The sequence below is a fragment of the Procambarus clarkii genome, unplaced genomic scaffold, assembly GCF_040958095.1.
Source record: "Procambarus clarkii isolate CNS0578487 unplaced genomic scaffold, FALCON_Pclarkii_2.0 HiC_scaffold_96, whole genome shotgun sequence".
NCBI classification, from domain to species: Eukaryota; Metazoa; Arthropoda; class Malacostraca; order Decapoda; family Cambaridae; genus Procambarus; species Procambarus clarkii.
This window is the reverse complement of record NW_027189129.1, coordinates 3,145,857-3,152,539: the sequence shown is the minus strand read 5'-3', so window position 1 is coordinate 3,152,539 and position 6,683 is coordinate 3,145,857.

Sequence of the window (6,683 nt, the reverse complement as noted above, 5' to 3'; positions counted from 1 at the left end):
ACACATTGATTTTTATCATTTGTATTGGAAGCAACATCTTTATGCGTCTTTTCTAGGGTCTAAAAAATACGAAACGTCGCTCTATGATTCGAAGTTAAAATCCTCAAATTTGGTATAATAATGACTTTTTTCACGTTTTTCATGTAGTTTGATATTACGTATATATATTCATTTTTACCAATATTTCGATACTATTTCATATAGTATCACGATATGTGCTTTGGCCTTCATATCTCAGATTTTCGCATAAAATTGCATTTTAAGCAAGTTTTCTTGCATTTTGTTTCGTACTAAAAATCATCGAATTCAGCAATATTTTGACGTTTATCATCCCCTTTTCCTTTATGTGATATAAACAAAATATCATCGAATTAGGCAATATTTTGCTGTTTTTCCACGTTTTTGTGAACTTTCAGTTTATTGCTCTTAATTCATTAAAAATACGATAAAAATTATGCAAACACATAATTGATTAGAAATTAACCTTAAACACTTAATTTTCAATCAACTATTTGTTTCTCGTTAAAATACTGAGTAAGATATTGGAAAGGGGAGAAGTTCTGTTTTTATTGCATATATCGACGTCTCAGCCGGATTAGAGCGGTTTTACGTGTACATCTTCCATCGGTAATATAAACGGAAAATCAGGAACATTTTAGTTAATTCTAATGAAAACACATTGATTTTTTATCATTTGTATTAGAAACAACATTGTCATATGTCTTTTCTTGGATCTAAATAATACGAAACCTCGCTCTATGATTTGAAGTTAAAATCCTCAAATATGGTAATATAGTGACTTTTTTCACGTTATTCATGTAGTTTGATTTTCCATATATATATTCGTTTTTACCAATATTTCGATACTACTTCACGTTTTCTCACGATATGTGCTTTGGCCTTCATATCTCAGATTTTCGCATAAAATTGCATTTTAAGCAAGTTTTCTTGCATTTTGTTTCGTACTAAAAATCATCGAATTCAGCAATATTTTGACGTTTATCATCCCCTTTTCCTTTATGTGATATAAACAAAATATCATCGAATTAGGCAATATTTTGCTGTTTTTCCACGTTTTTGTGAACTTTCAGTTTATTGCTCTTAATTCATTAAAAATACGATAAAAATTATGCAAACACATAATTGATTAGAAATTAACCTTAAACACTTAATTTTCAATCAACTATTTGTTTCTCGTTAAAATACTGAGTAAGATCTTGGAAAGGGGAGAAGTTCTGTTTTTATTGCATATATCGACGTCTCAGCCGGATTAGAGCGGTTTTACGTGTACATCTTCCATCGGTAATATAAACGGAAAATCAGGAACATTTTAGTTAATTCTAATGAAAACACATTGATTTTTTATCATTTGTATTAGAAACAACATTGTCATATGTCTTTTCTTGGATCTAAATAATACGAAACCTCGCTCTATGATTTGAAGTTAAAATCCTCAAATATGGTAATATAGTGACTTTTTTCACGTTATTCATGTAGTTTGATTTTCCATATATATATTCGTTTTTACCAATATTTCGATACTACTTCACGTTTTCTCACGATATGTGATTTGGCCTTCAAATCTCAGAATTTTCAAATTTTGCATTTTTAAGCAAGTTTTCTTGCATTTTGTTTCGTACTAAAAATCATCGAATTTAGCAATATTTTGACGTTTATCATCCCCTTTTCCTTTATGTGATATAAACAAAATATCATCGAATTAGGCAATATTTTGCTGTTTTTCCACGTTTTTGTGAACTTTCAGTTTATTGCTCTTAATTCATTAAATATACGATAAAAATTATGCAAACACATAATTGATTAGAAAATAACCTTAAATACTTCATTTTCAATCATCTATTTGTTTCTCATTAAAATACTGAGAAAGATATTGAAAAGGGGAGAAGTTCTGTTTTTATTGCATATATCGACGTTTCAGCCGGATTAGAGCCGTTTTACGTGTACATCTTCCATCGGTAATATAAACGGAAAATCAGGAACATTTTAGTTAATTCTAATGAAAACACATTGATTTTTATCATTTGTATTGGAAGCAACGTCTTTATGCGTCTTTTCTAGGGTCTAAAAAATACGAAACGTCGCTCTATGATTCGAAGTTAAAATCCTCAAATTTGGTATAATATTGACTTTTTTCACGTTTTTCATGTAGTTTGATATTACGTATATATATTCATTTTTACCAATATTTCGATACTATTTCATATAGTATCACGATATGTGCTTTGGCCTTCATATCTCAGATTTTCGAATAAAATTGCATTTTAAGCAAGTTTTCTTGCATTTTGTTTCGTACTAAAAATCATCGAATTCAGCAATATTTTGACGTTTATCATCCCCTTTTCCTTTATGTGATATAAACAAAATATCATCGAATTAGGCAATATTTTGCTGTTTTTCCACGTTTTTGTGAACTTTCAGTTTATTGCTCTTAATTCATTAAAAATACGATAAAAATTATGCAAACACATAATTGATTAGAAATTAACCTTAAACACTTAATTTTCAATCAACTATTTGTTTCTCGTTAAAATACTGAGTAAGATATTGGAAAGGGGAGAAGTTCTGTTTTTATTGCATATATCGACGTCTCAGCCGGATTAGAGCGGTTTTACGTGTACATCTTCCATCGGTAATATAAATGGAAAATCAGGAACATTTTAGTTAATTCTAATGAAAACACATTGATTTTTTATCATTTGTATTAGAAACAACATTGTCATATGTCTTTTCTTGGATCTAAATAATACGAAACCTCGCTCTATGATTTGAAGTTAAAATCCTCAAATATGGTAATATAGTGACTTTTTTCACGTTATTCATGTAGTTTGATTTTCCATATATATATTCGTTTTTACCAATATTTCGATACTACTTCACGTTTTCTCACGATATGTGATTTGGCCTTCAAATCTCAGAATTTTCAAATTTTGCATTTTTAAGCAAGTTTTCTTGCATTTTGTTTCGTACTAAAAATCATCGAATTTAGCAATATTTTGACGTTTATCATCCCCTTTTCCTTTATGTGATATAAACAAAATATCATCGAATTAGGCAATATTTTGCTGTTTTTCCACGTTTTTGTGAACTTTCAGTTTATTGCTCTTAATTCATTAAATATACGATAAAAATTATGCAAACACATAATTGATTAGAAAATAACCTTAAATACTTCATTTTCAATCATCTATTTGTTTCTCGTTAAAATACTGAGTAAGATATTGAAAAGGGGAGAAGTTCTGTTTTTATTGCATATATCGACGTTTCAGCCGGATTAGAGCCGTTTTACGTGTACATCTTCCATCGGTAATATAAACGGAAAATCAGTAACATTTTAGTTAATTCTAATGAAAACACATTGATTTTTATCATTTGTATTTCAAACAACATTGTCATATGTCTTTTCTTGGATCTAAATAATACGAAACCTCGCTCTATGATTTGAAGTTAAAATCCTCAAATATGGTAATATAGTGACTTTTTTCACGTTATTCATGTAGTTTGATTTTACGTATATATATTTGTTTTTACCAATATTTCTATACTACTTCATGTTTTCTCACGATATGTGATTTGGCCTTCAAATCTCAGAATTTTCAAATTTTGCATTTTTAAGCAAGTTTTCTTGCATTTTCTTTTGTACTAAAAATCGTCGAATTTAGCAATATTTTGACCTTTATCATCCCTTTTTCCTTTATGTGATTTAAACAAAATATCATCGAATTAGGCAATATTTTGCCGTTTTTCCACGTTTTTGTGAACTTTCAAATTATTGCTATTAATTCATTAAATATAGGATAAAAATTATGCGAACACATAACTGATTAGAAAATAACCTTAAATACTTCATTTTCAATCATCTATTTGTTTCTCGTTAAAATACTGAGTAAGATATTGAAAAGGGTGAGAAATTCTGTTTTTATTGCATATATCGACGTTTCAGCCGGATTAGAGCCGTTTTACGTGTACATCTTCCATCGGTAATATAAACGGAAAATCAGGAACATTTTAGTTAATTCTAATGAAAACACATTGATTTTTATCATTTGTATTGGAAGCAACATCTTTATGCGTCTTTTCTAGGGTCTAAAAAATACGAAACGTCGCTCTATGATTCGAAGTTAAAATCCTCAAATTTGGTATAATAATGATTTTTTTCACGTTTTTCATGTAGTTTGATATTACGTATATATATTCATTTTTACCAATATTTCGATACTATTTCATGTAGTATCACGATATGTGCTTTGGCCTTCATATCTCAGATTTTCGCATAAAATTGCATTTTAAGCAAGTTTTCTTGCATTTTGTTTCGTACTAAAAATCATCGAATTCAGCAATATTTTGACCTTTATCATCCCCTTTTCCTTTATGTGATATAAACAAAATATCATCGAATTAGGCAATATTTTGCCGTTTTTCCACGTTTTAGTGAACTTTCAGTTTATTGCTCTTAATTCATTAAATATAGGATAAAAATTATGCAAACACATAATTGATTAGAAAATAACCTTAAATACTTCATTTTCAATCATCTATTTGTTTCTCGTTAAAATACTGAGTAAGATATTGAAAAGGGGAGAAGTTCTGTTTTTATTGCATATATCGACGTTTCAGCCGGATTAGAGCCGTTTTACGTGTACATCTTCCATCGGTAATATAAACGGAAAATCAGGAACATTTTAGTTAATTCTAATGAAAACACATTGATTTTTATCATTTGTATTGGAAGCAACATCTTTATGCGTTTTTTCTAGGGTCTAAAAAATACGAAACGTCGCTCTATGATTCGAAGTTAAAATCCTCAAATTTGGTATAATAATGACTTTTTTCACGTTTTTCATGTAGTTTGATATTACGTATATATATTCATTTTTACCAATATTTCGATACTATTTCATATAGTATCACGATATGTGCTTTGGCCTTCATATCTCAGATTTTCGCATAAAATTGCATTTTAAGCAAGTTTTCTTGCATTTTGTTTCGTACTAAAAATCATCGAATTCAGCAATATTTTGACGTTTATCATCCCCTTTTCCTTTATGTGATATAAACAAAATATCATCGAATTAGGCAATATTTTGCTGTTTTTCCACGTTTTTGTGAACTTTCAGTTTATTGCTCTTAATTCATTAAATATACGATAAAAATTATGCAAACACATAACTGATTAGAAAATAACCTTAAATACTTCATTTTCAATCATCTATTTGTTTCTCGTTAAAATACTGAGTAAGATATTGAAAAGGGGAGAAGTTCTGTTTTTATTGCATATATCGACGTTTCAGCCAGATTAGAGCCGTTTTACGTGTACATCTTCCATCGGTAATATAAACGGAAAATCAGGAACATTTTAGTGAATTTTAATGAAAACACATTGATTTTTATCATTTGTATTTCAAACAACATTGTCATATGTTTTTTCTTGGATCTAAATAATACGAAACCTCGCTCTATGATTTGAAGTTAAAATCCTCAAATATGGTAATATAGTGACTTTTTTCACGTTATTCATGTAGTTTGATTTTACGTATATATATTCGTTTTTACCAATATTTCGATACTACTTCATGTTTTCTCACGATATGTGATTTGGCCTTCAAATCTCAGAATTTTAAAATTTTGCATTTTTAAGCAAGTTTTCTTGCATTTTCTTTTGTACTAAAAATCATCGAATTTAGCAACATTTTGAACTTTATCATCCCCTTTTCCTTAATGTGATTTAAACAAAATATCATCGAATTAAGCAATATTTTGCTGTTTTTCCACGTTTTTGTGAACTTTCAGTTTATTGCTCTTAATTCATTAAAAAAACGATAAAAATTATGCAAACACATAATTGATTAGAAATTAACCTTAAAAACTTAATTTTCAATCAACTATTTGTTTCTCGTTAAAATACTGTGTAAGTTATTGAAAAGGGGAGAAGTTCTGTTTTTATTGCATATATCGACGTTTCAGCCAGATTAGAGCCGTTTTACGTGTACATCTTCCATCGGTAATATAAACGGAAAATCAGGAACATTTTAGTTAATTCTAATGAAAACACATTGATTTTTTATCATTTGTATTAGAAACAACATTGTCATATGTCTTTTCTTGGATCTAAATAATACGAAACCTCGCTCTATGATTTGAAGTTAAAATCCTCAAATATGGTAATATAGTGACTTTTTTCACGTTATTCATGTAGTTTGATTTTACGTATATATATTTGTTTTTACCAATATTTCTATACTACTTCATGTTTTCTCACGATATGTGATTTGGCCTTCAAATCTCAGAATTTTCAAATTTTGCATTTTTAAGCAAGTTTTCTTGCATTTTCTTTTGTACTAAAAATCATCGAATTTAGCAATATTTTGACCTTTATCATCCCTTTTTCCTTTATGTGATTTAAACAAAATATCATCGAATTAGGCAATATTTTGCCGTTTTTCCACGTTTTTATGAACTTTCAGTTTATTGCTCTTAATTCATTAAATATAGGATAAAAAATATGCAAACACATAATTGATTAGAAAATAACCTTAAATACTTCATTTTCAATCATCTATTTGTTTCTCGTTAAATTACTGAGTAAGATATTGAAAAGGGGAGAAGTTCTGTTTTTATTGCATATATCGACGTTTCAGCCGGATTAGAGCCGTTTTACGTGTACA